The sequence below is a fragment of the Arachis hypogaea genome, chromosome 14 (genome assembly GCF_003086295.3).
Source record: "Arachis hypogaea cultivar Tifrunner chromosome 14, arahy.Tifrunner.gnm2.J5K5, whole genome shotgun sequence".
Lineage (NCBI taxonomy): Eukaryota > Viridiplantae > Streptophyta > Magnoliopsida > Fabales > Fabaceae > Arachis > Arachis hypogaea.
In genome coordinates this window covers 66884749-66893972 of record NC_092049.1, presented here as the reverse complement: position 1 = coordinate 66893972, position 9224 = coordinate 66884749, and the positions used below count along the sequence as shown (strand labels likewise).

At 35.6% G+C, this 9224-nt stretch overlaps 1 non-coding gene across 1 annotated transcript; it reads left to right on the top strand.

Moving 5' to 3' along the window:
• Window positions 1-8460: 8460 nt before the first annotated feature.
• Window positions 8461-8563, top strand: LOC112746027 (small nucleolar RNA R71). Its single transcript, XR_003173927.1, has one exon. It is a non-coding gene; the product is annotated as a small nucleolar RNA R71 (small nucleolar RNA).
• The last annotated feature ends 661 nt before the right edge of the window (window positions 8564-9224 follow it).

Genomic DNA, 9224 nt, shown 5'->3' with positions numbered 1-9224 from the left:
AAAGTAAAAGGACTTCAAATGATAAAAAAGGTCTTGGAAAGAGTTGATAGTTAAGGATTTTTATCCTTGTTACTAACCACAACATGATAATTGCAAGGATCATTCCCATTAAGTCATCCTCTAACAAGTGAAGAAAAGTCAAATGAGCTACATCAATCCTAATCCATAAGTCCTAGCCACCTCACTAATTAACTTAGTGGAAGCTAGAGTCAATGGATACTAATTATCAATCACTTGGACACTAGCAACTCAAGTTCACCTAAGTTACCATCCCAAGCCAAAAGTAGAAAAATCTACTCTAACATCCTTCCAAGAATTTAATCAAATACTTGGAAGGCATAAAAGGAAAGCATAATAAAATTGCAAGAAATGTAAATCTACAACTACCAATTGCAAGAAAATTAACAACAACAGCTCAAATGAACAACAAAGAAACATAAAACATAAATTGCATTAAAAGGAAATCAAAGAAATAAGAGTGCATCAACAACAAAGTAAACAAATACAAGGAGTAAAATACCAAACTAAAGAAGTAGAGGTAAAGGAACAAGAAATTGTAAAGGAAAAGTAAATCAAAGCATGAATTAAATCTAGATCTAAAGAAATCCTAATCTACATCTAACCTAATTCTAGAAAGAAGAGAGAGCTTCTCTCTCTAGAAACTAACTAAAGCATGGTAAAAACTAAACTCATTGCTCTCCCCCGACCCCTCTTGAATTCTGCATGAAATAGTCTCTGGAATCAGTTGGATTTGGGCCTGGAAAGCACAGAAATCGCCCCCAGCGAATTGCCTTTAATGAGATCATGTGCGAGCTGTGACAGGTACGCATAGGTCACGCGTACACGTCGCTTGGCATTTTACTTCCCACGCGTATGCGTCATGTCACGTGTACGCGTCGTCATGAGACTTCATATTCACGTGTGAGCACGGTTCCACGCGTGCGCATGGATGAATGCACTCCAAATCCTTGATTTTCCATGAGTTCTCCACTTTGCATGCTTTTCTCTTCACTCCTTTGATTCATTCCTAGCCTTCTCAACCTGAATTCACTAACAAATATATCAAGGCATCTAGTGCAATCAAAGGTGAATTAATATTAACCAATTAAAGGCCTAAAAAGCATGTTTTCACTCTTAAGCACAAATTAGGAGAAAGTCATGAAACCATGCCATTTCAATGAATAAATGTGAGAAAAGTTAATAAAATCCTCTAAATTAAGCACAAGATAAACCACAAAATTGGGGTTTAGCAGAAATTAAACTAAAATTTTCAAAGAAAATAAAAAGGGGAAAACACTAAAAGACACCAAATGTAAAATTAGAAATTTAGGAAAAATAAACAATACTAAAATAAAAAAATTAAAGGAAAAATTAAGTAAACAAAACTAAGAAAAATACCTAATCTAAGAAATTAGACAACTGGTAGTTGTCAATCACAAACAATCTCCGGTAACGGCACCAAAAACTTGGTGCAGGATTTTGAATTCCCAGAGTTTATCCGGCAAGTGTACCAGGTCATCTAAGTAATAAACCTCAGGTGAGTGAGGGTCGATCCCACGAGGATTGTCAGACTGAGCAAACAATGGTAGTCTGGTTGGACTTAGTTAAGTGAATCTAAAAAGGGTTTGCTGAGTTGAAATCGCATAGAATAATAAATAAGCAATTAAAGAAAGCAAATAAGAATTGGTGCGAAAACAGTATGAGAAAACAGTTAAGGTTTCAGAGATGTTTATCTTTCCGGGTTAGAAGTTCTTACCAACTATTTTAACAATGCATGATTCATTCAATGGCAAACGATAAGTGTCTAAACCCTAATCTCTTAGTGATTTAGCCTCCTCTAACCTTCATTAACCGCTACTCTCGTGATCACTTAATTCCGATTAGAAGGTGAGGTTCAGAAAACTAGTTTAACGCCACAAAAACCCTGATTACCCAAAGCTAACAGGATTTCATATCACATATCCCAATTAGTTCTTGTAATTAGTAATTTAGAAGGAATTTCTTTTTAAGATGTAGTTCAAGCAAGATAATTCCCTCGAGAATCACAAGAACTCAAGTAGAAGAGGGTCATACTCTCGTTCCACCCAGTTCATAAGATTAAGAACAAAAATAATCCTTAGAATTGAATCAAAATATTAATTAAAATAGAAGAATAATAGTTCTAATCCATAGAAATAAACAGAGCTCCTAATCTTAACCAGGAGGTTTAGTTGCACCTGAGTTACAGAGAAACTAGGGTTCTGAAAACGTGCGGAAGAAAGAAGATCCCCATCCTAAGTTATCTTTTTCCTTTTATATTAACCTAGTTTATTACGAAAGTAAAAATTAAAATAATAATTCATAAGACTAAAAGATATTATTTGTAAATAAAAATTACAAAAAAAAATAAAATAAAACTAATAAATGCTAAATCCACTTGAGAAGCTCCACATGAGTGTGATTTGGATCGCTTGCTGGTGTTTAATGCCAGAGATGGACGTTAAACGTCCTAGGGGGAGTTGCACATTTCTAGCCTTGGCCCCTTGCTGGCGCTAAATGCTAGCTGGGCATTTAGCACCCAAGGAGGGTGCTACCAGCATTTTCCTCTTTAGCTCCAAACTTTGCCAAATTGCTCTGAATTTTTTCTAAAATCATAAAAACACAAACAACTCAAAGTAGTATCCAAAGGGGATTTTTTCACTAAAATCAAGTAAAACTAAATTATATTTAACTAAACACAACTGGAAAATACTAAGAAAAAGGGGTATAAGATGCTCACGCATCAATAAGTGACACGAATCAACCAAGTTTGGTTCTTGAGAATTATGTGGTTTTAAATTAGTGAATGTTCTTGACCTCTTGTCGCAATTAATTAATCAAGGAATTGATAATTGATTAGGATTAGAGAAATTGAATTACCAAGGAATTAGAGTTTAATTACTTATGATTTGCCATAGAAACATCATTGTTTAATCAAGGTGGAAAGTGAAAAACGTTTTTCCGAAAGATTCAACATCTCTGAAACCTTAACTTTCTTGAATCATATTTTTCTCTCAATTATTTACGAATTGCTTTTGTTCAATTCACTGTCTTTTTATACAATTCTCTTTGAAAACCCTTATTCTTGATTGTCTGACTAGAGTGATTAATTGACTATTGTTTGTTAACCCGTTAATCCTCGTGGACTCGACACTCACCCACCGTGAGTTATCACTTGATACGACCTGGTGCACTTGCCGGTGTTTTGTGGGTTGTAAAATCTGCATCACTTTCTTAAATAATTCAAAATCAAAACATAATTCTCTCCTCAAATAAATCAAACTCGAAACATAAATCTTTACTTGATAAATCGAATTCAAAATGGTATAATTCCTTTCCTGAATAAATAAAACTCAAAACATAATTTATTATTTTCTTATTAAATCAAACTCAAAACGAAATCATTTTCCTAATAACTCAAACATAAATCATTTTTTTGCTTGATAAATTGAAATCAAATAATATAATTCTTGACTCAAATTTTCTTTTAAAGAATGCTTCAAACAAAGTCTCAGAGTTTAATAAAAATTTCGGCAGCATCTCCTCTAAACTTCGGACTTTGGCAACCCTTCAAGAGTCCCAACCAAACCATTTCCAATTCTCAAAATCCTTTTCGATAAATCAAACAAAACTAATTCTGATATCTCAAATCAATTCCAATTCTCAAAATCATTTCCGATAAATCAAACAAAACCAATTCCGATATCTCATTATCTCAACTCATTCAAATCGACCAATCCAGTAAATCACAATTATTTAACCTTAATTATCAATACGCATTCATACACTCAATAATCATATATCACAATACAGAATCCAATTTAATCAATCAAAAAATCAATCATTTATCCAAAACAACTTAGTTCAATCCATAAGACTCACATAATCACCAAAAATATATTATTCTAGTCAGACAATAAAAAATTAGGGTTTTAGAGGCAGATTGCATAAAGACAATGAATTAAACAAAGTGTAACACCCTAATTACTCTAAGCCTTTCCTCGCGTCGTAAAGTAAAGTTTAGTCAAAGGTTACGACAATTCTAATTCTTATACATATTTATATAGAAGGAAATAATATATTCTAGAAGCCCGATGAGGGATTAAGCTCAAAAACAGAGTTTGAAAAATGCAAAACATTCACATGAAGCTACACTAATCGAGGCACAAGATATACGTACAGATATCAAGACATATATATAGATATATCAAAGTATAATAGCCATAAGAATCTAACTGCAGCTCGCGGAGTTTAAGCTGGCTAGTTATATACAACACACAAAGTTTTAAAAGTAAAACAGCTTATACAAAATTCCTCTCAAAGTTAGCCTCTAAGGCAAATATAAATACAAAAGGTGAGAAAACTAAGCAAAATAATCAAAGACTTTAAAACATAGTGAAGATCCTCCGCTCTGTCACCATCAAAGCAACACACCGAGGTAGGTTACGACCTGCATCTGAAAAATAACAACAGAGTATGGAATGAGAACCGGAGATTCTCAATATAGTAACAGTGCCCAGTGATGTAAGATATAAGATTCCGAGACGCTAGAGGAAATCCTAGAGCTTCATATCCATCATGAGATTCAACTTAAAGCATAACTATAACTTTTAAAGCACAACTTTAAAACCACAACACTAAAGGATAATCTAACTTAGTGGATTTTCTAAGCTAACAATTCTCTGATGTCCCATAGCCTTCGCCAGCCTAACCGCCATGCGATCCCATGACCATCACCTTCCGAACCTCCTCAATCCCAGTAGAATACACAGATAAATAACAATGCATGTAAAGCACAAGTATAGCATGTCTATCAAGAAATTCAAGTAGCATTTAGTCATGTTATACAATTAGGCAAGCAATTTCAAGGTGGCAAAGGAAACAAACCGGTAGAAGATGAAAATGATGAATGCCTGTCCTATTGGCTGTGATATCACATTGTCGGTTCAACCGCCAACCCAACACATCTCCACGAAAATGTCGCCCTTCGGTATCATAAGGAGAACCCCCGAGATATCATTCCTGGAACACGGTCCAGGATATAGTGCCTGCACACTCTAGTGATCTGAAGGGATGCGAGCGGGATACTCTTGCCACGGACCTCACATCTCAACGTAAGCGGGATAAACCTACCATCCTTACGCCGCCGCTGCGACCTCGACAGGCGGGATTAACCTACCGTCCCTGCCAAGCACATAGCGTCTCAACAATCTCAGTATAAAATAGTGATTCAGTGGTTTTCAGAATTTATTTTTCAATATATCAGGGATCCATCCTTCCATTCCGAGTCCCAAACTCGTCTCAACCACCATCAATTCATAATTTTCACAATTCATAGTCGGTGATCATCAACACAATACTGCGCTTCCTCACTCAACCAACTCTGTCCTCAGTACTCCAAACACCTAAGTCTCTGTTTTCTAAACTTTTGCAAGAAAACACCTAATTGATTTCACCTCGAGCCCTCTCTTTGTTCTGAAACCAAAAAAACAAGCTAAAGAGTCTTATATAAGTGTCACGGAAGTTTACAAGCTTGCCGGGAAGGTAAAACAGTTAGAAACAATATGTTTATTGAAAACAGGGCAATGTGCATACGCATAGGGTTGTACGTATGCACGCCAAGAAGGATTTCCAAGAAGTGTGCTTACGCATAGAGGTGTGCATACGCATAGAGAGTAAAAATTTCCATTTTGCGTACACGCACAGATACGTGCAAACGTCCTCAATAGAATGCACCTTCCAGCGTGTGTGTGTGCACGAGGTTGTGCGTGCGTACAGCTTGTAAATTTCACAAGCTGTGTATGCACACCTGAGTGTGCTAGCGCTCCCAACAGTAGGCACCTCCCTGTGTGTGTGTGCACACATGAGTGTGCGTACGCACGTTTTCAAATTTTCACAGAGTGTGCGTGCACACGGGGCTGTGCATACACACAAGTCAAAAATTACCACTGATCAGAGTACACGCACAGCAGTGTGCGTGCGCACACAAACAAGAAATCACAAATTCTGCAACATCACAAAATTCAGATTTCTGACTCAAACTTCCAATGATCATATATTTCTCTACAAAATTCAGATTTCAACAAAATTTATACCATTTTAAAGCTCTTTGAATTATCTTTAATTTGATATAAAATTCATTCAATATCAAAAACTGTAGCTCAATATATGATCCGTCAAAATTCACTAAAAATTTATTTTTACCAAAGTTTACTAATTTCTCAAATCCTTAAAATTCATAACCAAAACCAAATCAAAACCATACCAAACCCCAATTTACCTCATAACCTTTGTGTCACAATTCATCATTCATACCAATCTCCACTCACTTTACATAATCCTCAACCTCAAATATCAACTATATCACACTAAAACCATTTCTCAACCAACACAATCATCCATCATCATTATATCACCAATAATCATCATAATTAACCTCATTCATCCTTAATATCAATCTTTAACATCATTTTATCAACATCAATATCACAATTCGTAAAAATAGCTGAAATCATCGAATCATCATACATCATCATTCAATAAGTTCAACAACCAATAGAATCAAAACACAAAAATGATGATGATGATGATTTCAGCTAAATATTATAAATTACATAGAGAAAACCGAAATCATACCTTGGCTGATCCCCAATATGCACAAAATACCACTTTTAGTCCAAACAAGCTTTCAGTCACTAACAAATCACCATTCTCACCTTCAAAGCTCCAAATCAACTCCAACAAGTGCAAGAACTTAACTAAAACCATATAAATTACCATAAATCAATACCCAGGGTTTCTAAATACATAAATTCACAAGGTAAAGAATTTCCTTACCTTTTCTGATGGTGTTTGGGGGCATAAACCACCAATAGCCAAACCTTAGAGACCACCTAATCAATCAAAACACAAAAATTTACTCAAAACCAAAACCCAAATTTTTGAAATTTTTGGGCATTAAATGGGGCAGAGATGAGTGAAAAGCTTACCACAATACCCAGCTAAAAGTGACGGGCTCGGCAAGAGCTTTGCTTAGCCATTGACGGCACGTGAATCGGAGCAATGTAGCTCGAGATATGGCCACTGAAAGTTGTATGTAAATAGTAACACTCTCTCTTTAAGCTCTTTTTTCTCACCTCTCATGCAGCTGCTGTTGTGTGTTATTATGAAGGGGAGTGTGGCTGAAATGGCCACTAAAGAGAGTATATATGTGTTGGGCTTGGGCGCAACTTGTGCGCGGTCCAACCCATTAGCGTTTTTGCCCCGTTTGGCCCAACTTTGGGCCAAACCTTTGAAATTAGTGCCCGATTTTCAACTTTAATTTATTTCCTCAAGTTTTTACTGTTTTTATTATTCTCACACAGTACCGGATAGACTTAAGCCGGTAGTGCTTTTTTATAAAAATTTTCGAAGAAAATTACATTTTCCAACTCAGAAAAATCTACTGAGTTCAAATATCATATTTATATTTTATAATTCGTGGTTCTTACACAAAGCATGTTAGGAATGGTTTAAAGAGTAATATGATTAAAATTGTTAAGGTTTCAGAGATGTTAAAACTTCCAGAAGAATGATTTTCACTTTCTACTTTGATCATGCAACATCCATCTATGGAGAATCATAAATAACCAAATCCCAATTCCTTGGTAATTCAATTCTCTTTTCTTAATAAACCATCAATTCCTTGATCAATTGATTATGTTAAGAGATGAGATACGTTCACTGATTTAAAAGCCACGTAATTCTTAAGAACTAAACCTAGTTGATTCGATGTCACTTATCAATTCAACAACAACAAACTGGTTTGTTGGATGAATGTGGAGGTGTGTTGAGTGAGCTTTCCCAAGATATTCTCTAGAAGGGTGGTCTTTTGTGGGTTTTGAGAGGATTGTTTGGGAGGTGTTTGTGGTTGGTGAGGAGTACTGAAGTTGTTGACATTACTGGTTCTTTGGTTTTGATTTTTGAATCCAAAGTTAGGATGGTTCCTCCATCCAAGATTATAGATTTTAGAGAATGGGTCATTGTGTGGCCTAAAGGGGTTCCCCAAAAAATTGACTTGCTCAACAGAGGATTGATCATGATTAAGTAACTCAGAAACTTCACTTTGGTAGACTTCTCCTCCCATGTCATAGGTGATACCCTGTGTTCCCACTACGGAGACTTGCATGTGTCCAACTTGTTTAGTAAGTGTAATGATTTGTTGAGATATAGCCTTGTTTTGTGCTAGAATAGTTTTCAATGTGTCTAATTTTATCACTCCTCTCTTTAAAGCTCTTTAAGAGGAATACAAATATTGATTGTTGGCCACTATCTCAATTAATTCTAAGGCTTCTGTTGTTGTCTTCATGTACAAAGATCCTCCAGTAGAGGAATCCAATGAATTTCTTGAAGTAGCAGTAATTCTATCATAAAAAATCTGAAGTTGCAACCAGTCAGCAAATAAATCCAGGATACACTTTCTCAATATACTTTTGTACCTCTCCTAAGCTTCATAAAGGAATTCTCCATCTTTCTGCATGAATGTTTGGATGTCATGTCTCAGCTTTGCCAACCTCCATGGTGGGAAGAATTTGGTTAAGAACTTATTGACCAATTCATCCCATCTTGCTATGCTCTCCTTTGGTTGAGTTTCGAGCCACTGCTTGGCTCAGTCCCTTATAGCAAATGGGAACAACCTTAATCGATAAGCTTTAGTGAAGACACCATTAGATTTGACTGTGTCACAAATCTGCAAGAAGCTGGAGATGAACAAATTAGGATCTTCTTGAGGGCTCCCATTGAATTGGCAATGTCGTTGTTCTAAGGTGATAAAGTTGAGACTTCAATTCAAAGTTGTTTGCCTTTACAGCGGGTGCTACTATGCTACTCCCACAATTTCCTGCAGTGGGTTTTGTTAATGAGCCAAGAGTTTTTCTAGCATTGACTGGGTTATTGATATTGTTAGCCATTGTATCTAAATCCTCAAAATCTTCGATCTCTACTATTATCTCAGCTTTTTCTCTTTGAGCTCTAGATTTCTTCCTTATCTAGACGAGTATTCTCTCAATAACTAAATCAAAGTGGAGTGGTTCTTTGTCTTTATTGCTTTGCATAAACACAGTGACAACAAAGAAAATTGGAATTTTCAATGTCACAGTGAAGGAAATTCCAGGTGAGATGAAAAATTAGAAGATAGAAAAATAAACGTCTAATCTAGGTAATCAATT